At 41.0% G+C, this 23,959-nt stretch overlaps 1 protein-coding gene across 2 annotated transcripts in view; it reads left to right on the top strand.

Annotated features, from left to right (window-relative positions):
• LOC117234617 (choline transporter-like protein 1) overlaps positions 1-23,959 on the top strand; it is a 54,581-nt gene continuing 30,622 nt past the window's right edge. The window contains exon 1 of one of the 2 annotated variants that reach the window (XM_033496012.1): positions 1-269. The gene's annotated coding sequence lies outside the window, so the exon portion shown is untranslated. Of the gene's footprint in view, positions 270-7,022; positions 7,481-23,959 lie in introns of those variants that run through there. The other variant, XM_033496011.1, reaches the window with a different exon arrangement.

Genomic DNA, 23,959 nt, shown 5'->3' with positions numbered 1-23,959 from the left:
CCACGCGAATCGTTCAACGACCACGTATATCGATGTACACGTAGAGCGATTGGCAACGTACCGCGTCGTGAGTTAAATTTTCTTCGTAACGTATAGGCGATTGAATAGAGGTCTAATTGGCGGTGGTATTTATGACAGACTCGTGAGGCAGGTGCTTGTGGACTTGTCGGAGAATTGGTGGCGATTTTTGTCGTGCAAACGATAGCCGTTGACCGGCCGTATCGGATATGCTTCTTTTTTATTTGCACGCGTCACGTGGACAATTTCGGGTGAGCTGTGTCTGCTGTGTCTCATCTGCAACAGCTGTGTAGTCACTGCGAAACGCGTTTCGCTCTTTGCTTCCTTGTTCATCCTCCGTACTTTTATTTCTACTTCATCTTTTGTTTCGTTTTATCATCGCTACCTTCGAATATCTGGACTCATGCAAGTATTTTCCAACGCTCGTAGATGTCTCTTACGAATATATTATTACGAGCGTGTAACAAGTATCGAATACGTTTTATTAATAGAACGAATAATCGACCGTTTAAATAGTCTCGTGTCTTCTACGAAATATGTACTCGTACCAAATTGCCCGTGTAACTCGTACGTAGGTAGGTTTTTAGATTCGTTTCAAGTTGTAGCGATGTAATCGCGGTGGTCGTATGTCATTACGGCGCTAAATGAAATATCAGAATGTTTTATACGACACGTGCGATATGGTTATAAAAGTTTTGTACGGTTAGTATTCAAATACTTTCGTGAGTCAGTGTATCATTATCTGCATACGTGCTTATCTACTGTTACGCAGTATAGTCCGTTACGATACACGAGGTTTGTCGTCAATTTCTCCGTAATGCGGGCTAGTTCCTTTCGTAATTATGATTGTAGCATTTATTATTGATATTATCATAACGCGGGGCTGCATATTGCGACCGTGTGTCGACCGCGTTCAGGACGCGGAATTATTTTCGATAATTATTTAACTTGTCCTCGTACAACGTACAAAAATAAAATTTTTATTGTAATAAAAATTATCATTCGCAACGAAAATTGTTGGCCACGCGCCGTTATCATTTGTTCGATGGTTTAATTTCGACTTGGTGCGTTTGATAGAAATTGTATTCAAATTGCGATCTTTTCGAATAATAACGCTTTGTTACGAATGAGGTTACGGTCGAGCGTTTTCATTGGTCCGTAAATTTCGACGATTATTATTTGACCGATATCGATTATATCAGGAGGCGTTTGTATTTTACATTTCCACGTAGGGATCGTTTCACCGTTCGTGGAAAAAAATCGCATGCGTGATTAGATGCGGTGAAAAAGTATCCCTTTCCAAGTAGATGCGCATAAACGACCGCAAAACAATTTGGCCGCGGTCCAGTCAAATCGGTGACACGTCGTATATTATTGGCGACGCACATGGACTCGAAAATTTGCGTGCGAGATTTTTGAACTGTTGCCTAACAACCGTGGGCACGATATCGATAAAAAGTCAAAATTCCGGTGAAAGAAATCCGACTATTTTTGTCGGTGCGTGTCAATTTTTAGAAAACCTATATATCGTAGACACAGACGCTCTTCGCTGTCGCGTTAAATATTTACACGTTACCGGCGATCACGAAATAAAAGCGAAAAAGAATGTAAAAAATTCTGCGTCAGAAATTTACGTCGTTTAATTTCGTACAACTTTTGTTGGCAATATCGAATCTTTCAACTGGAAGCGTAGAAATTTCGTTATACGTAAACTTCGAAGACATCGCTTGCGCGGCTGGTAACGCTAATACTTGCGAACTATCCAAGCAGAAATACGTAATGAGACTACATGTCAATGGATGGCACCACCGATGTATAAACTTGAGTAGCAGCCTCGTGCACTCCCGAGGCGTGTGACGCTCCTGCCAACGTAACATACAGCCGCGCTGTACTGCTTACTTTGCTTAAAAACGTTATCGTGCATTATGCGCCTTCGATACCGTGCACGAGATATTTCCATGTATCGAATAATTCGTCAGGGGAACGATTCAAAAATAATCTGTCGCTTGTTATCGTGAAATATTGACCCCGCCTCATTATTGATTCAGTCCCGTCAAACACACATGCTGACAAAACATTCGTGCTCTATTTTCATGGTTTGTTGTTACGTGTATCGTAACGGAGCATGCACCGTTCCCGTATACGTAGTCGATAAGTTTTCTGACGTATCGGTAATCTTTGTCGAAACGGATAATTCGCGTAGTCGAGCGTGAGGTATACGCGAGTATATCGCGTATGTAGATACTAGAGAGCAGATAAAAAGGTGAATCGATAAATGCGTCTGGCTGGTTCGTGTTCAATTTTTCAAACGTCCAGCCTTGCCGTGAGCTTCGCATTGTTATTCCACGGGACGAGTCCTCTTCGTAAATCGCACTCGATGGATTTATCATTCTAATTTTAATTCCACGGCGATGTTTACTTTCGCGAATATTTATAATGCGTATCAAATCCTCCCATATGTTATATTTTCTGGTTATATCCATTTCCATCGCCCAAGGAACCATTGCATTATGTATTCCGTATCGCTGCTCCAATGTCACGGACCGTCGATGTAACGACAAACTATCGATGTTCCCGTTTCGTACGTCGGAGGTCGCTGGATTCACTGTGACTATTCCTATATGTCTGTTCGAATACACGCGTATTTGGCTGCGATACCGCATAGAAATGACGCGTGCTCTCGGTACCAAGGAGGACGTTTGAGATTTAGAACTTTCGTATATCTTGTCTCCCAAGTGAAAGAAAAGATACAGCAAAGTACTCGAACGTTTCTTACGGATATATCGCGCGCTGGTATGCAAAACACTTTGGAAATTGACGCTATAACGAGACAGAATTGTCACAGTTGGAACGCGTCCGAGAAGAATCGGTTGGATCGATTGCTATCGCGAAAATAAATTACCAGATTCATGGTGTACGTTCAGCCAGCAAGATCTTTGTACGTGAATATGCTCGTACGTATTTCCGGTCCAGTTTCTTTTTTCTTCGAAAGGAAAAAAGCTCGTATAGTGCTTCGAAGAGTTCCATGTTCGTTCGAGACTTAACAAATTCGATAGCGATAGTGGCGTCTCGCAACGGTGCTAAGAAAATTTCCTATTTCCGTTTCCTATTTCTATCGCGATACGCGTAAGATCGGTACGTTACGGTTGACGAGTGCATGTTACCAGAAGCACCGCCATGTTACAGTCCTAATACCGAGAACTAAATTTCCCTACGGAATGATATTTTTTCGTGACAAGTAACTTCTCTATTTGCTCGACGTAATTTTCGCGGATCGTCTGGCCACTGGCCAGGATATGTGTGGGCGAGTCGCGGTTTAATCGAAAATTTATATTTAGCTTGAAAATTAGATTAAAAATTTTTGTTTCGCAAACTGTGTCATCGGATTAATTACTCCGCATGCCACGATACTATTTCGCGGTGAAAAATACATACGTTTCGACTTCTCCGTTCATCGAGATTCATGTTGCAGCGTGAATCATCGACAAAAATTCGTAAAACCAACGCCAATATCAACAAGTAGTAACGTACGTAAGGCTTCTTTCGTGTAAAATCGATGCAGATAATTATACTATACGGCCACGTGCACGCAATATGGTTACGTTCGGAGAAATATCTCTTTCGTTTTAGCGAAATCTTGTTATAGACGTTCGGTTGCATAATTTTATGTAATTCGTCACGCATCAAGGAAGCGTGGATAGGACGATAGTGTTCTGTTAATCGACGACACCGTCCTTCCGACATTGCGTGCGTAACAGTGCATCCTGTTCATGGATAAAAAATTCAACGCGTGAAGATCGTTCGGTGTTTAACTGATTCGTGTAAACAAGACACTCGTCAGAAATCAATAAGCTTCCTGATAGCGTATAATTTCTTCGTTGCAAAGATACTGACGGAACATGAAAGATATCGAAGCATTCGAAGACGTAAGAGAAACCAATTATTTTGCGATATATATACAGGGTGGTTGGTAACTGGTGGTACAAGCGGAAAGGGGGTGATTCTACGCGAAAAAAGAGTCGAAAATATAGAATAAAAATATAAAATTTAAAAATTTAAAAATTTGAAAATTTAAAATTTAAAAATTTAAAATTTAAAAATTCAAAATTTAAAAATTTAAAAATTTAAAAATTTAAAAATTTAAAATTTAAAAATTTAAAAATTTAAAAAATTTATAAAATAACGTCAATCGAGACAACGATCTAGATCCGTTATAACGAGACGCGATAAAGTGCACGCGTACCGAGCGAAAATTCAAAGTCGATTTTCTCGGAAACAAAGCTTCGAACGAAACATTTTTATTCTTTACTTTCGACTTCTTTTTTCGCGTAGAATCACCCCCTTTCCGCTTGTACCACTAGTTACCAACCACCCCGTATATACACTGGCACCGACGAACTATCTGGATACTTTGGTCGATTCGTAGCAGCATATAAATGTTAGTAGAAGATATAAATTAATGAAAAGCTAATGGCTAGAAGCAATATTTATTGCTTTATAAAGGCATCGAATAATAAACTCTAGATATTTGTTTAAACATTGTCCGACTCTACTTATCAACACACAGTTTTTACTTGCGACTCTGTAATCAAATTATATATTATCGAAAATAAGCAAATATCTGGATGCTGTCGAGCGGTACTGTACGCGTAGCGTAACAACTTTGTAAATACAACGTCGTATTTGATTAATTAAAACAATCGTGTTCCATGTACGTTTCAAGTATTATATTACCACATTATGCATTTTCTCGTGTACACCGAGACAGGTTAGTTTTAATTGAACGAGATATTTATGCATCGAAAAAAGAACACTATGAAAAAGCAAACTAAATCGCACTCCGGTTTCCGTTCCCATAAACCTTGTCGCTAGATCACCCTGGCGCTAAATAAAATATAGCGACATATTTTTACGTTCAAATTGGAAACAATATATAACGCGCCCCGTCATCGTTCCAGGAAATATCTTGCCGAAAAAGTTTTAAGAGAGAGTTATTCGGCGTTGATATTTCCGAGAATTTCCTGGCTCCAACAACGCTCGATCTCCTTAATTATTAAACGGATATACACGCGTATATAAAGAAAACCATGGTCTATCCGATACTCGACGGATAGAGAGAATAGTTTGAATTTGAATATCTGGTTCGAAGAAAAACAAGAGGAAGCCCATCGAAAGCCAGCAGGTACATTACCTAATAACCGCACTCGTCGAATCGACGAATTTCTCATCTGCAGTTTGCAACGACAAACACAATGGCGGTGGAGAACAACGGTGTCTGGGATCGCTCTAGAATTAATTCAATGCAAGTGGAATGAAAAGGAGGGATTGAAAACGAAGAAAACCTCGAGGGCCGTAGAAAGACATCGTTAATTTCTTCGGAAGCAAGATGCAGAGATATCTCGTCGGTGAAGCATCTTTTTCAATTTGGCGAAACGCTGAGCTTGTTCTATCGCCTCTCGAGGATGAAGTGGTACCGAATTATATAGGCTAGACGTTATTCGCCTGGCGTTCGTCCCCTGGCTATAAGTTTTTCTTGGGACCGTGTCTATTTCGCAGACACGGGTCGGCTAAAGTGCACCCGCGCGTCATCCATGCGATTTTTTTAAAAGTTCCTTCGTCCAGCGGTTGTATAATTAAAATAGACCGTGCCTCGAACAAAGCAGAATTTTTAACGAGTTATTTTTACGAGATAACTCCGACTCCCACTCGCTTTCAACCAGACAGCGGCAAACTTCTCTTTAATGCATTATTTCACGGTTCGAATGTATAAATTACGCGAAAGCGGATTCGGCGATACGAAACACCGTTGCTTTCTTAATTAACAGGCTACAAAGAAACGATCGTAAATTGAAACGAAAGAGCGTAATACAGACAAATGTTTAACAGAGCGTGAACCGAACAAAAATTCCGGTTACATATTTTGCTGGCAGATAGCCTTTTTTTTTTTTTTGCACGCTGCACCAAAATAGCGAAACATATTTATATCAATTTGTGCCAGAGCGAATGTGTTTCCCCTTTCTAGATATAATCTACGCAGTTCGTGGCGTGCCACGGTGGCTGCAATGCAATGCCGCTATGCAATCCTTATTACACGACATACTAATGCCAGTGAAAGTATTTCACGCGAAGACAGTTATTTCCAGCGTGTTTATTTCCCGTGGAAACGATTCTTATTTCATTCCGTGTTTATTATCGTTGTTCTTTCATATCAAGCAACTATCTATTCTCTCGGAATATAGTACGGAAAAATTGCACGAGGGCATCTCTGCTAATCGAATACGTATGTACGTACTTCTTTCGAAATCGCACGATATTCTATACATTTGATGCGATATATCGTTGGCACAAACACCTTTATCGAAAGAAATTACACCCGTAATTATCAACAACGCTATCGCGAAACTATTGCACAGCGACCAATATCGTTTTTTTCGTCGATCTTGTCCGCTGCCACTCGTCCATTTTTAAAATCTATCTATCCAATTTGTAGAAAACTTATCGAAATCCATGTTCTCGATTCCGACACAAAATCCATCGAAATATTTTCGAAAATTCGTATATTGTACGATACTAACTATCGAGAATTGAATATTCCTATTTATACACTCGCCGCTGTAGATATACCAGAAATATAATATCGTACTTGAAACGAGCTTGTTCGACTCTCGAATTATTCGCCATATTGGAGTACTTTAACCGCAGACGCAACAACTTGGTAAATTTATTTATCGATATGTAGTACCTATATCGTTTCCAACGATTTATCCATCGTCTAAAATCGTTCGGCGTGTTGCAACCATCCTACGGAACGCACAAACGCGGCTACCCAATTTCTCCGATAGGAAAACACAAGGAAAATGCGCGTTCCGTTGCAATGTCTTACAGAGGAGATTGACCTAATAATTACGCGTTGGCGAACCCACTGAAGGTAGAAGATAGAAGAAGCGCGAACATAGGCCAGAGTAACGAAGGAAAAGCAGCGTAGCGGCAAGCAGAGAAACGAAGAGCGAGCTCGTGTACAGTGTACGTGACAACGAATACAGCGAACTGTCGAGCAGAAAAGGAGGGATACCCGCACAGAGTATCGTTAACCGGTATACACGAGATTACGTTCTCCAGCGTGCAAAAGCGGCGAGGCACGAGTTAGTATCGCGAGCGAACTCGGTCGACACGCAAGTCGCGTCCTCGCGTTCTGCGAATCGTACGAATCGTTGGACGTCGATCGTCGCGAGCGGGAAAACCTACATGGAACGGTTCAAAGAGTCGCGACGTCCACACTGATACCGGCGTTTCTATTTCTGTGTTCCGTGTGGCTGGTCTATCGGAGCGACCAAGCGCAGGCTACGTAGCGTTTCGAACGAAAGGCGTAAAGAGCGTGTTGCGCGCAACGTGAGAGAGAAAGAAGGGGGATCCGTGGATCGGCCCCGTTAATCGACAGGAATCTAGGTGTAACAGAGGAAAGGTACGTGGTGTTCGGCGCAGTTTCCAGCGAACTCGTTACCGACGAGTTTCTCCATCGGCTGGAGAATCTTCTGCGAGTTGGCAAAGTTTCTCGGTTCGACGATGTTAATCGCGATGATACGAAGTAACGCGCGACTGAGAGACACCGCGACACAGGTCCAGTCGCACGTCCGTTGCGAGCTGTTTTCTCGATCGTCAGAACGAGAAGAAACGGTATCTCGTGCGGTGATCTCGTTCTACGGTTATCCGGATCGAGTTCGACGAAAGTCGTCGATTTTCTTTCATCGCAGACCCCGAGAGTACCAACTTCGTGCTGGCTGCCTCTCTTTCGGTAATTTCCTTCGACACGAGTTTCTCTGTGTACGAGTTTATTGACAGATCACGCGCTGCTTCTGGTTCTTTTTTCTTCTTCTCGTTTTTTTCTAACTTTTTCTCGGCGAGACCCAGGTGTTATCTTCGAATTGAACCGCGCGATCTTCGTAGACGATAAACCACTTTGCGAAGAATATCGACAGGCATGCTGGATTTCCACGCTCCTTTGTTTGTGCCGGATACAGCCTGCTATCTCGATCGACGTTGTTTATCGGTGAGAAAAGTTCACACGTGCTTTTGCACACGTGCGATTCTCCGCTGAATTCCATCGGTCGATCGCGAATACCTGCTACCGGATCTACTCTTTTGTGGAACCGTTTGCTCGAACCGTTTAATCGAGAATATCGTTCGATTACCCGGTAGAACGTGGTCTCGTCGGTGCACCGGCCATGTCCTTGAACGAAGGAAGCTACGAATTATCATCGCGACGGGATTTACGATTGCCAGAGCTCGGTTCAGCGGCACTCTGCGAGAATAATCCTGCGGTATGGCAGCCTCGATCTGGTGTAAGAACGTTGACACGTCGTGTTGGTGACTCATGACGCTTATTTTTACTGTGTCTGGCCTCTTTGTGGTTTCGCTCGTGAACACCGACTCGGGTCAACTGCATAGGGATTGCTAATCCCTCGCAACACCGTTCAAGGTTTGCTTTGACAGGAATTTTCAACGATAAAAAATACTTGTTCCACGTACGTACGCTGTAATTAGGTATTCGGTACTAAATCCAACGTGTCGCAGTTTCAACTTTGCTGCTACTAACCTAATTTGCAACTTGTATAATTGTCGCGCGATGTTTCCTCGTAGAGATTCCCCCCAAGTAACGCGCGATGAAACAAGATTCTAAGAAAAACGAACGATTTATCGATCGACGTCACCGGAAAACCTTCGCGGATAATCGTTGTCTACTTCTTTAGCTTCGTTCGCTCCTTGCGTCGATTCGACACGTACGATAAATGTGGCAAAGCGGAGCGAGCTACGCGTCGCTGTACTTCCGTATGGTACGAACGATTTTATTTCTGGAAATAGAGAAATTTCATTTTTCTATCTGTCGTAAAAGAATTTCGAAACTTATCTCGTTTCGTTGTGTCAATAGTTTGCCACTGTAAAATATTCGTATCGACTTCTTGTATATTTTCGAACGAATAAAAATGTACTGTTATTAACAGCGCGTAACATCGTTCTGCCTACGATTTTCTCCATTTATTCGAAGCGATAACGATCAACGATCGAAAGCGAAAGAGAACTCTTCCGTGTCTTGCTCTTGTCTCGCAGAGATTCGTAATTTATCGAGTCTCGGATTTCCATAAAATTCATCGACAGATTTCCATCGGCAAATATCTAATTTACCGGTTCGATCAGCAAATAATCCACTCACGACCACGATATACGTACGTCGACCGATCGAAATTCGCGTTTCGCTTGCTGAATCGCGAACCGCGCGGCACCCGCACTGTCTCCGACGAACTCGCGTCCAGTTTTATCGATATTACCTACGAAATAGGAAGAAAGCAGACTGTGTGCTGTTTCTGGTGCGTCGACAACTTTTGCCGGCCAATTGAGCTGACATGAAAGCCAAGAGGAGAAATTGCAGCCGCGGGTCAACGAATCGTCCACTTGCACGAACACAAAGGAACGATCCGAGCCACACACGGTCCACTGCCTTTTCTCTTTTTCGTCCAGCTGTCCGTCCGTCGTTCTTCGTTTTTCGTTCTTTCTGGTCGCTCCTCGACGTTTTCCTCGTTGTGTTCTTCCTCGTAACTCGTAACACGTTATTCCCTGCTTTTCGCGAAGTCAATTGTTTCCGTTGCCTCCTTCTCCTTCTCTTTCTCCTTCTCTTTCTCGCGATAGAGACCAAACGACTTCAGGGTAGTTCCGTTTACGATCGATTGCGTGCAATCAAATGGCCTCGTAAACAGTATTACCTGACGCGACGGATGCTTCAATTTGACGGGACGACGTTTAACGACGGAAAAAGTATTGTTTTACCGATCCTGTTACTCCCTTTCTTTCGCTTCGTTTTCTTTTGCATTCACGAGAGAACGTGTACACGCGATCGTGATGGATAAAGTTATTTTTTATAGATTACATCGACGGCGGAACCGTTTTAGCTTCTGCAGGGTAGAGTGCTTGGTAAACGATGGGCTGAATTATTAAACGATACAGCGTTAACGACGCGACGATGGAGAACCATGTAAGATGAAAAGTTTGCCGAGTTAACGTAGTATGGATCGTTGTATTCCGTTTCAACGCGAAGATCGCGATACAGAGATACAGAGAAAGTACGTCTTTTTTGATCTTTTAAATTGTGTATTCGTTGCGCGTGTTTCTTGTATTTCAAGGAGATACGAAGCAATTATTGGTATTAATCTGTGCGATTTTTCCTTTTAATCTCGTATTGAAAAAAAGGTTTCAAACATGAAAGGTACTTGTGTTCGTTGAAACGAGAACGATATCGAAACGTGAAAAGTTTCGACAGGGACTGTAAAGTTAAACGTATCATTATGTATTATTTGGTTGATCGGAAAGTTTTTGTTCGGTCATTTCTGTTCTCCGCGAAGAAAGAAATCGATCGTTTTGGTAATACAATTAATCCCTGGTATAAAATTCACCGTTACCCGGCGATTCATTTATTCTCCGTGGAATTTTTCGTTTTTATTATTAAAATATTCGTCGTGCAGCAGCAGCTTCGACATTTTTCCCGTCGAAAAGATTTTATAAAGATCTAAACGAGTTACCGATCTTCTAAGAAAGCCTGCGAAAATTGCCACCGTTGCAAATTTTATTACCGGCAACTCTTACAAAATCCAACGGCTGAGGCACACTTTGCTATACGACGATTTATCGATATAATTTATAACAACAGATAATTCCTCCGACACTGCTACGCGATCTTTTTACAGCTTTCGTTCCGATATTTAAAATATACATGTAAATGTAACGTTTCAGATGTACGTACTTTATCGTCGAACATTTTATCGATCAAATTTTCAACAACAGACACATTATATATCTTTTCCTAGAAATATTACGTCATTTACCTCGACGTATATTTTCAATATATTGGTTAAAATATGAGTATATTTGAATTAGGTATTTACAATTTATGGAAATTATGCAAAAATATGCAAAATTTTCGAATTACACGTATTACGTAATATTTTCTGTTTACTAATAGATCCTTTCGATTGTATTCTGACAATTCGGCTCGGCTGGGGAAAATTAACTCGCGGAATTACAAACTGTACATTCTGTTTCACATATTCGATCGTTTTGATTTAGGAAAAATCTATATTTGGGTGGTATTTTAATAAAATGACGTTATGCTAGAAAATATTCCAATTTCCTGTTTTTATTCAATCTTGTTCTTCGTTTTATTTTCTTCCGATTACTGGAAATATAAGTACAATGTATGATATTTCTGTTGGAAATATCAGAGTATCAGATATCCCACTGTTTGAATTTCCATCCGTGCAATAATTAAACGTTATAGGACCGAGAATGAAAGATTGGAACGATATATCGAAAGAAACTTACAACACCAAATATGGATTTCGTTTTGTATTTTCAACGCTCGTAGTTTTTAATCTTATAATTTATCGACGTAGGTAAACGTCAGCTATCTCATTAGGTGTAATTCCGTGGTTCCACGTCAAATGCAAATATAGTATCTTCAATTCTGATCTGCAAGTATGCCGTCGATTGTTTTATTAAAATATTAACGTGGATAGCGTGGAAAATAAATTTTGTTAAAAATTCAAGAAACAGTCCAGCTTGAAAGTAGGAAGATAAAAAGAAGCTCCATTTAACCTAATAAATATTCTACTATACTATACTATACTAGTATTCCTTCAGTACACTATCTTGGCAAAAAAAAAGTGCCACTTAACAACATAAACGATTTGATAATTATACGATTGCGCGGTTTAAAGCGATGAATTTTATCTGTTCAACGTAAGATTGGACCAATTCGTTTTACATAATGCCAAGGTCAACGCCAGCCTTGTATTTATTATTCTACAATCAACGTTCCATAATATCCACCGGAATACTAAATTTAAAACAAGAAATTTTACCTATCGTCTATGTTATTGTTTATATCGAAGCGGAATATCGATACCTTCGTATTTTCTTCTTATAATTAACCCCTTAATCTACAACTACGGCCATAGCCCGTAGTACGATGATCGAGCCAAACGTAAATATTACGGGTACATAATATAAATATAATATACAGGGTGATTGGTAACTGAACAAGCGGAAAGGGGGTGATTCTACGCGAAAAAAGAAGTTGAAAATATAGAATAAAATTTAAAAATTTAAAAATTTAAAATTTAAAAATTTAAAAATTTAAAATTTAAAAATTAAAAAATTCAAAATTTAAAAATTCAAAATTTAAAAATTTAAAAATTTAAAATTTAAAAATTTTTAAAATTTTGAAAATAACGTCAATCGAGACAACGATCTAACGAGACCCGTTATAACGAGACGCGATAAAGTGCACGCGTACCGAGCGAAAATTCAAAGTCGATTTTCTCGAAAACAAAGCCTCGAACGAAACATTTTTATTCTTTACTTTCGACTTCTTTTTTCGCGTAGAATCACCCCCTTTCCGCTTGTACCACCAGTTACCAACCACCCTGTATATGTCGGGTTGGCGTTAGACTTAGGGGCGTGTAACGTATCCTCATTAATCGTTGTTGTTCAATGGAGATTATATTTACAATTATACGTAGAAATGTCGATTTAACAGAGTTTGTCAATTAAACGTGGCGATTAGACACTCTCGATGTTAAAGACGACGTTTTTAGGTTCGATAACGAATCCACGGTGAACGGGAAAACTCTTTGTACAATTGAACCTATTTTGAAACACAAAGTGACGTTAGCTGTGACGCACGGGTTTTCCTACCGACCGACAAGACGATGTGCGTAAACTCTCCAAGGTGATCGCAAGAATAAAAGACCGATACGATCACGTTTGTCAATTGCATATTGACCGGAGATATCAGCAAAATTCCAGGCGCCGTTACCAGGCAGACCCGCGTAGAGCCGTCGTTGCTCCTGCCCGGGGCTCGTTTGTTAATCAGCGTGTGTCCCTCGATATTGGTACTTCTTCTGTTAGGTACAAACGTTCATCCCGTGACCGTGGCTACGTTCGGCGACCAATTGCGTCACCTCGAGCCCAAGCCCATTGTCGTAATCTTGGGCAAACGTAGTCAGATCGTATCGCAACGACTACTTCTTGGTTCTATCATTTAAGTACAGCTATAACAAATAGTTTAGACCAAAGTATCGGGGATCTTCCCAAAATTCCAAAAGGAAGGCCCTATGTCCCTACATCTTCGACATATAACGTAATATATAATAGCTTGTTTAGGTTTTCGGCCCAAAATTCTCGAACGTAAATCGTAGGTTAAGGGATTAAGACGTTACGATTAACATAGATAAATAATAATTATCTAACGTTTCAAACAATGTTATCCTACGTAGGGACAAATTCTCTTAATCCGGCAAGGCATCAACATAATCAATCTTTATTCCTACACGTGTACGTACACGCTATTGAAAACTTAAAGCAGCATCAAAGAATCAGAATATACATCGAGCACAAAAGATCAAGGGAACGCAATCACGATGCGTTTTCAACTCCGACAAGTAATCCTTGGCGCATGAATGATCCCCTTCCGTGGGTTCTGCTCGTGTAGGATTACAAGCGATCGCGTTACGCATTGCTACGTACACGTACAAAAGTAGTTGGTCGAGATTCGCGCAACGATCGCGGCCCAAGAAATCGAGCGGAATTGCAAAGGTTCTGCGGCTAAGAACGGACCGGTGTCACGTAGAATAAAAAGAAATTAAAAAAAAAGAAACTTTATTTTTTTCTGGTTTACAATACACTTCCGAGCTGTAGGCGTGACTGTTCGAGACTACTTTGGATGATTTTAGGGGGAGTATTTAAATTCTTTTATTCGTGGGAGTGGCAAAAAGGCTTCGATCATATATTTCGAAGAACGGATAGAGTGACCGGATGTTATCCCGATGGTCACTTATGCTAAGGCGCTTGGAATTTCGCTATTTTATCGCTTTGTTTAGTCGGATTTCGTCCGTGACACCAGCAACGGTTCTCGGAATAAATAACGGTGGAAAATTCAGCTTCCATTTACTTGGATTCGCGAACAAGCCGCCATCGCGCTATTCCAACGTAAAGCGGTTTTAATATTATCGCGAGATATCTTCGACGCGTTCCAGCAACGACCTAGATTTTTCTTTCGTCGCCTGGTGTTCACGCAGGCTACGCATTTTTCACAGCCTGTACGCGAGTGTCTCGACCGATTTTCTCGCCGCTCGGGATATTCGAGACACCGGTAGAATTTCGCGTTAAGTATCGTTGCTCTCGTAAACTAGAAATAGAAACGGCTTCCTGTTTCCGCCAATTCGGGTCAGGTTCTCGGTCGTTCTTTCATTTTATCCGTCCGAAAGATCGAATTTTCGGAAGCTATACGTAGTCTGTTCGTCGTTTATACCGTTCGTCGGATGCACGCGTGAATCCCGATAACTATGATAAATTCGCGGGATAAATTCGTCTGCTTCGTTTGTCATCGCAGCTATATCTTTTTTTATTCATATTTCATCCCGGTTTGTTTTTCAGAATCGTCAACATTTCACCGGTAATTTTACTTTATCACGAGAAGAGGATTTATCCCGACCAATTTCGCTTTTTCCGCGTATTTTTGATCGCACTTGAGCTACCGATGTAGATAACTTCTGTTTACCGTGTGCTTTCTTCTTATTGCGGCTGAAATCGCAATATCGGACGGGTACGTTAATCGCGTAAACTGTTTTTACAAACTGTCAATAATAGCTCGATACGTAAAATCGATATTTCCCATCTTGCTTTCCTCCTGCGATTCTGTGCTCTTGCGGAGCTTACAAATGCGGGATATTAATTTTCTTCGGTAACGAGGGCAATTTTTACAAAGAATCAATTGTATGGTTAATCGAATATCGTGGATACGTTTGTTTCGTAGAGGCAGACAATTTCTCACTACGGTCACGCGTGATCGCTAATCGCGCAAACGTTTTTGCCACAGACTCCATGTAAACAGCAGTTTTTTAGCGACTTTTTAATGCTTCCAAATGATCCGTACCCACGTAGCCTTTGGTTCGCGATTAATGGACATTCGATAATTTGCTACGAGGAATTTGCTACATCGCTAAATGTGCAATTTAAATATTCCGATGCTTGTGCACTGTGACGGATTCACGGAAAGTTTCGACCATCGGTCGACTAGTTTGGTAGTTCTATCGTCGAGACTGATAACTTAAGATTTATCAAATTTCATTAATGGCGCAACTTCGATCGTGCAAAATGCTTCTTCGACGATGAACTCCGTTGAATCGAACTTCTCTATAAGAAATGTACTTTAAAATTATTCGTTCGAACGTTCCACTCGATCCAAGCACGGGGACACTGCTGCGTAAATCGATAGCCAGAGAAAATTGGGATTAGTAAATGATTTTCTGGGAAGAGACGAGGTCGTAGCGCGATACAAAGCTGCAATTGCTTTGCACCTACGCGTAAAACGTGGGCGGAGATTATTAAAGTTCCACGGGAGCATGACGCGAAGCTGTTTTACGAAAAAAGAAAGGCGAAACAAAGGCATCGAGAAACGTCGTCGTCATCCGGCAAATTGCAATTTCGATCCCCTTCGAAGTCTTGAAAGCTTGAAATCTTAGAAAGAAGAACACGCGAGAAACGACCAATCGCGCTAATAATTAAAATGGACGCGACGCTCTTTCATCTTCCGTGATCGAATGCGTTTCAGACGAATGCACGTCGATCGCGTAAAATCGAGTCATTTTCAATCTCGCGTTTCCCGATAACGGAATCGTAACGAACCACTGGAAATAATTCACGTCGCTTCATTCGATTAGCGAATCGATCATCGGCCTTTCCACCGAGGCCTCTTCTCTTTTTAAGTTTCTATCCACAGATAGAGACGGCTCGAACGACGAGTGTTTTATCATTTTGTGATAAAGCTGATCCAAAGTGCTGATACGCAGCGTTTACTAGTAGATATAGTTGCACATACAGCGGTGACCAAATAGATAAGAATATTTATGTAACATTGACGATTAAAAAATTTGTAATAAATCGTAACAATTACTTGTTCCAATGGAAAATAAAATTACATCGGTACCCCGTTTCGTACCGCGCGTCGACAACTACAAAATCAGCCTACAGTTTTCAATTCTGATTACACAAAACCTGATTGGAGACACTTATGCAAAATCAAACGTTTGATCGTACAAATGTTGTCGATACGATTTCGTTTATCGTATGCTCTGCTTGCAGTTCTCCGACGAATATAATCTACCTCTTTTGAGAAGAATAGAACGAGTCGCTTTTCCACGCGTAATGCGGCATCTTGAAGACCAAACTAACGAGACAGCGTTGTTTCGTAAAAATACAGTATCGTCAACCTGATCTGGGAAAATCGAAGAATTAAACAGTCGATCGCCACTGTAATTGGCAGATAACGCGAAGTCAGTTGCACAACGCGCGATCATCTCCGTTGCATCGCGACGCAAAAACCTTCGGTGTTTCTACCTTGCGACGAACTCGTTGTCTGTGGATCATACGTGACAAGGATGTTATTATGAAACATTTGTTACGCGCCAACGTCCCCGTTTCGCGGCCTGGGTTTTTACGTTCCCCGCGGATGGTAAAAAAAAAAAAAAAAAAAAAAACCCCAGCAAGTGACTTCAACTTCCAACAGTGTATTTTGCCAGTACGTTTTATTGAAAATCTGCGCGAGGAACGATAGCAATTTAGCGGGATCGCATAGCAGTTTTGAACGAAATTCAACCTTTAAATTGGAAAACTGTTTGGAAACGTATCAAAGGCAGCGTAAACTCCTTTTCATTTTATAGAACTTCATATTACGTTATTTATTGGAGTCTTTATGCGCCGTTTCTGGTCCCTACATTCTTTCGTCAATGGTTATCGAACGTATCGATTTTATGAAGATTTTACGTAAAAGTATTCGCAGCATTTAATTAACGATCGTCGAATAAAGTGTTAACAAGTTGTGTGATAAGTTCGCCCGATTCTTGCACATCTTAAGGCAAGTTATAGAGAAACGTTACTTACGTTAATCGCAGTGGATAAGTAACGTTGTCGATCGTTGATCAATAACTGAAAATTATTCCGGTTTTCTTTGAGTTTACGAGATTCGAGATCATCGCAACATCTACTATATCGTTACCATCGAAACGTTAATTGTTTCAATATTTGGAGAATTGTAATATGTGCGAACATAAATATGTACTGGAATTTTTCGATGAAGCTTTGCAGCGATGGATGGCGTCCGAACGAAAGCTATTTAAAAGACTCGTGAAAGATTTAACACTTGTAAAATACATCGTATTTTTTAACGAAACCCTCGAATTTTACTTCATTGCCGTTTGGTTGTTTAAGCGAAAATGTTTATTAGACCCTTTACGATGCAAATCGTAATATCACGAATTTCATTTTACTGCCAATTTCTGCTGTCGCAAATAACGAGACAAACTGATCTACGCCGACGTTCATAAAGCTATCATTACCTCGTGTAGGTTACAAAGTTCCAAGTATATCGTATTCCTTCTTTAGTAAAACCGTCAATGTATCAGTATCGAACGAAGTAATATTTCTTCGTATCTCTCAACGATTACGTAATTCTGCTTGATTTTCTATCGCGCATAACAATAAAAAAATAAGAATTTGTAATTTGTTTCACGATCCTTCGTAAATCTCGTCACAGTTTCGGTGGAAACGAACAGCTGCGTACAAAAATAGGATACCGAATCAACGTAACGACCGAAACGGTCGTTTCAAAATCTTTCTCGGAAAAGGGACGTGGAAATACTTTGGTACGCCGAAGGTCGGTCCATTTTTCACAGAAGACGATCGATGCCTGCATTCGTGACTTTTTCATGGTCGATTCGGACGTGGGAAGAGCGCAAACAGAATGCAGGAACGGTCGTGCCAGCTGTCGTGCGTTATCCCACAGTTGCATTCTATGGAGCCTAGAATCTCATCTAGGCCCTTTAGCCGGCCTATGTTGAAAGAGTAGGGGCGCGGGGAGGGTTCGTTTAACCTGGAGAGCAAGCAGGTGCGTTCGTTCAACTCGCAACTAGCGTGCAGTTTACCTGCGGGAGCGTCTGCCAGCGCATCGTCGCGCGGAACGTTCGTGTCTCGCTCTGCTTCCTCGTGGTCGTGCTGTTCAACGCGTACATTCCATCGGAATTATCGTTTTGTAGCGATACAGTGTCGCGTCACCGGGGACCTCGATGCTTCGCCTCTGTCAGGTACGTTAGAATCGATTCTCGACAGTGTCGTGTCTAGGTTAACAGTTTTTTTAACCTGCATTCGCTGTCGCTGTAAATGCTTTACAGTTTTGCTCTTGTCAGAAATTTCTTTGCTTCGAACGTTTGGCCGAACACGCGTTGTCCGTTATTTGCTCCGTGTTCGTAGCTAATTTCGTCGAAGAAAAACGCGACGGTCGTAGTCGATAGCGTTACGCATTTACAATTAGACAACGAAGAAGATGCGAGTCAAGCCAGAGTTCACGTTGAACTTTGTTACGGATACGACCTCTCTTTATCGAATCGGTACTCCGATTCGTGGCATCAGTGTGACTCTGTGATATAACGTAATTGATTAATCGAGGAAATTGCTAAGGCTGGCTAAATTAATACGTATCGAGCGGTCAGCGTGCTTCGTTATCTATTTATAATCGTATCTGTATCGGACACGCGGCCGTTAGTCGACGATCGTACGACGTCTCGAGGTGCATGCAAATTTCGATAATTTGAAAAAATGACACGTAAATGCGCGTATACGTACGAGACGTTCGATACTTGTACGTTTTTGCATCGTCGGAGCCGATGTCGCAACGGATGTACAAAGTGTTTATTATGCAGTGAACAACTACAAAGAAAACTTGTTAAACGATATTTTTAAAAAGAAATATACCGTACATTTGTTCAAGTTCGCGGAACTGTCGAAGAAACGAAAGAAATACGTATTCGAATAGGAAGAACGTGTAATGAAAAGAGTAATAAAAATAAAAGCATAATAGCTCGGTATTCGGTTTAAATATGAATTTCAAAATGTAAATGCGTTTGACAGTCTGCGAACGAATATTTGGTTAGTCACGCGTATACGTTTTGTACGAAAGTCGAGCAACAATTTCCTTGTCGAAATTCCAAGAGTAGGAGGTAGGTAGCATTTGCAGTATCGTTCTTCCATAGAAACAAAGAACGCACGGTGAAAGTGCTTTTTCGAGTTTTCCCTCGTATCTAATGTAGAAAATAAAGGACGATCGTCAGCTAATTGAGAGAAAATACCGAACAACGACGTCTAGATCGATAAAGTTTCTACGCTGTAGATATTTTACTAATATTTTCCCAACTACGTAAAATATTCACGATTCGACCGGATTATCGATCAAGCTATCTATAGCGATTTAATTCGAGTTTTATTTCGAATTTTACGATTATTTCTGATTCGAAGAAACTCACTTACGTCGGTCGATCGAGCGTCGATATCGCGAGTAGCATGTTTACACGATATAGAGTGGGCCAGAACGAGGAATAGATCGTAAGATGATCGTTTCGCGCACAAAGTACGCCGTACTTGGAATATTTTCGCAGAAATCGGCGCGAATGAACGCGTTGAGAGTGCAACCGTTGTTCTCGGCCGTTGAATACGAAGCGACGCTGCCGTGAAAGCGTGAGTGCTCGTTTTTAATACGCCAGTCCGATGAATATTTCAAATGGAACTTTAATCACACGGGGAGGTCCGCGTGACAAGATAACGTTAGTTGTCTCCTTTCTCACTTTGCCAGTTCGTGCGACGCGCCGTCATACTACCTATCTTTTGAAAACGACCGAGCATTGAAATTCCCCGCCAAACAACATTACTCTAAACCCGCACGTCCTGTGCTTTGAACAGGCGATGCTGATTTTTATAAAGCTTGCCACGAAATATGCACATTGAAATATTTAAAAGGTGTTTCTCTTTCTTCTTTTGCGTCGGGTTGCACGATTAGTTTTCGAAAGATATTGTTTTGGGAAATTAAAATGACAACTACCGAATGGTCGTTGAATTGTGTAAGAGAAAGAAAATAGATGGAATGGAATTGGATTTCTGCGTTCCAATTCCACTGGATTGCCGTGGCTCTAATTTAATCGATGAATCTTTCATTAATAAAGTCTGCCGCGCGCGGCGCTATCTTTTTTTATTAATTCGATAAAATTCCCAGAGCACGTCGAAAAATCCTCCAGCTATAGATAAAAGTGGCGAGTTATTCTTCGATAATGTAATCTTTACGTTGTAAAATATCAGCCACTTTCGTCGATATCAGTTATACGGTTCTCTTTGCTATTGCAAAAAGAGCCTTTGTGCCATTCACCATGCATTTTCCACTCGTTTCTCGTATTCCTTTTCGGTTGCGCTGATTGAATTTTCTTTTAATCCTTTTCGCATAGAAACATGATTCGTTAAAACGAGCAAAGATACGATTTCAACACTTTCGTCGAATCTACCGAATTTCCAATCGATTAATATTGCTTTCGAGAAAAAGCAGAGTTTAACGGTTAATGTAAAACGCTGCAACATTTGCGAGTCTCGATCCTTTATGCGATCAACGAGATTTCAAACGTCAATCGTAAAAATCTATGGTCTTTCCACTCGATCCTACCGCTATGGTTTTTGAAATTTTTATATCTCGATCTACCTCCTGTTTCAGCAAACAAAAAACACTTTTAACGTTTCAACAAACGCTTTAGTTTGTCATTCTGTTTGCCAGACATTCTGAGATTTCAGAAATTTGTTCGGAATAAAAAGGCATGGTCGACTCGAAAATGAACGATCGTCTACCTACTTCGTTGTAACGCGAGAAAAAGTAACGATAAATCTTTTACCGGAAAGAACGAAAATTACAATTACAATGTTTAAACGTACAATTTGACCGCCCTGTTCTCCCCCAATTGTTTTGCCATTTCCACCTTTTGCGGAACACACGGCGTACCGTGAACGAGCTAAATCAACTCGCCAACTGGTCACACAAATGGTTATAGTATTCGATATTCTTCAACAACGATACCGCACCTATACGCGAAACTTGTTAGTACTACGATACTCGCGCAACTATGTACTCCTTCCATGAAAACGAAATAAAAGTAGAGTATGTGTGTCGAAGCGGTTAGAAAACAATTTTATTACTGCAACCACTTGTAACGAGTACAGTCCCGCGACTCGGCAGTCTTCGTCTTCCCACGCGAGAAAATCATTCTAGTTTTATTATAGTGCTTATGAAACTCCTTAATTCATCCGTACAAATTTTCCACGGTAGATGTTCAAATGCTTTCGTAATTCGATATACAGATTCGATATATGCGGTATGTGCAACAAAAAAAAAAGTTATACGATAAGAAATACGAAAAGACACCATAATCGTAGTGTCGTGGAAAAATCATTTGGAAAAAGCCCGATGAACTACAGTGCAGGGAAAAGTAAAAGTGCTGTCGGGCCGGAGAGCATGGAAAATTTTAATGGGCCATGTGACTCGGCAATGTGCGCGTGGACCTTTAGGACCATAGGGTACGTGAAAATGGCGTCCTTGACCATCTTGAGTCATCGATTGCTACAAAACTCGTATACCTGACAGGAGCACTAAAACTGGTTTAAAAGGATGTTTTGGTGGAGAAAGTTAGTCGTGAGTCAGTAAGTTGGAGTAGGTCGTGAGTTGCTTGTTACTCAGAAGTTGACCAGTTATACCAATTTAGTTGTTTCAGTTGTATTACGTTAGTACTTTAAGGAACAGCTTCGAGTTAAAAAATCATAGTTTTCTGTTTCAGTCGTTCTAAACGAATCCGTCAAATAAACAAGTCGCTATATAATTTTACAAAGTGGATTTACGTTTAATAAGACCAAGGAATAAATATGCAACGAAACGGATGATCGTTGCTAATATGGTAAACATCTTCGATACGTAAAAGCTATTAAAATTCATATCGTATCAATTTCAAGCTTTCTTCCACCCGCCACTGTGCGTCTCGCGAAAAACATTTGTAGCAAAAATCCAACGTATCGTTTCGAGCGTGACAACGACCATACCCAAATCCACGTCATTCCATACTATCTGACAGCGAACCGTTAGGTTTTCACTCGATCTTTTCACATGGCCCAACATTACACTTTCCCCGTTACGTAGAGCAATCAGGATGCTCCCCTTGCCCCTCGACACCTACAAACGCAACATACAAAAAGTGCAAGCATTCGACCACGAGTCTAGTTTTTAGTCTTTAGTGTCGAGTCTTGCGTACAGTTTGGCCGTGATTCGAACTTCGCTACTTCGTCGTAATATTATACTCGATCATTTTCGCGAGTAAAAGCCCACAAAATTGTAAAAACACGGTCAAGTGAAGTTACTGCTCGGCTACTGCCTTTTTTTTATCATTAATTTTACGCGACACGAGACACGTAGCTTCTAATCGTCGCAACAAATCGCTCGTTTCCATACTAATCGCCGCTAATAACCGAGCCGATGGCGATCGATGCGACGCAACATAAATATAAAAGGAGTACCGTGAAACAGCGAGAGTAGCGTAAAAAGAGACGAATTTATTATTAATTGCGCGTATATCGATCGAAGGCGATCGCGAAGGCCTTCGAAATAGGGTTTGCCAGGGCGCACAGGGGTAGTAAAAACTCGTCGAACCGATTGAAACGGCGACGTACGACGGTAAACGTAGACGTTGGACGTTTTTCACGGTATTAAACGTTGCGTAAATCCCGGCTTCTTGTTTAGTCACGCCCAGCCATTGTTACAACGAGATGGAGAGGGCGGAAGGGGGTGAGAGACCAGGATCGTTCGAGAAAATCGCTCGACATCGACATCCACTTCGCTCCACCTTTCAATTACGCGCGGCCTGTTTACTCGCCGGGGTTGGAGGGATGGTAAACAGAGTCATACGTTTCTTTTTAACGTTGCGTTGCTTCGGGCGATCCCTCTCTTCTTGCCTCTCTCTCCCCACCTCCCCCCCCGTTAATTAGCAGTTTAATTAAATGAAGTTTGCGTTCTTTTGGTCCCTTGCGGGACGAGAGATCGCGGATTCCGATACAAATTTCGTGCCAACGAATCCCGCGGGGAAATGAAGATGGCAAACCTGTATACGCACGTATATACAGTATGTATATATATAGAGAGAGAGAGAGAGAGACAGATATTTTCGTATTCGTATACGATATAGAGGACGGTGTTTGCGAGGATGTTCGATATTAAAGATTTGGCGAGTACAGGGATTATTATTGAATAAAAATGAATGGAAATTAGTTTTGCCGAGTAGTACGAGTTAAGTGACTTTTATGCGTCGTCCGTTGGACATTGGAATCTCGGAGAGTTGGAAATTTTTAGAATGCGTCTAAACACGATGCGTAGAACGTTTTCAAACGTTCTTCTACCGTGACGTTGGAGATACAGCGAGAGAATAATAACCTTTCGATCGAATTATACCGAACGTGCGAGTAACTTGTGCGTGACAGTGTATCAAAACGATCGTTCCAAGTATCGTTTCGACGCGATTCTTTCCTTTTTAACGTTCGAATGTCTGTCAGACCGAGTTTGGATTTTTGGATTTAATTAGACGTTACCGATAGCAAGTTACGCGGTAGCTGAAAATGGTTTAACCGGAATTACGATAAACGGATTAACGTCGAAAGTTGATAATAACAGAGGGAACGAAGCGCAGAAATTAGAAAGCCAAGGAGGTTGAGTTCGAGATGGCCATCTCGCGTAAATAACTTTCGTATCTCATTATGATTCGTTTGTTATATGTTTTTGTATTAAACGGAAGAAAGGCCGGTGTCATTAAGAATCCTGTTTTTCCTCCTTTTGATTTCTTAAGAACGACTTTAAATTCCTAAGCGTTTTTCTATAACAGTCTCTAATGAGATTTTAACGATCGTCTATTCGAGTTCTAATAAGTTTCTCGACATCCTACCGGCAACAAATAGGTTATGAACAAGAGGGATATCGAGTAATACGTTTTTTACCAAG

The sequence above is a fragment of the Bombus vosnesenskii genome, unplaced genomic scaffold (assembly GCF_011952255.1).
Source record: "Bombus vosnesenskii isolate JDL3184/JDL3185 unplaced genomic scaffold, Bvos_JDL3184-5_v1.1 scf7180000013305, whole genome shotgun sequence".
Lineage (NCBI taxonomy): Eukaryota > Metazoa > Arthropoda > Insecta > Hymenoptera > Apidae > Bombus > Bombus vosnesenskii.
Note: the sequence above shows the minus strand (reverse complement) of the source record. Positions and strands in the feature narration are given on the sequence as shown.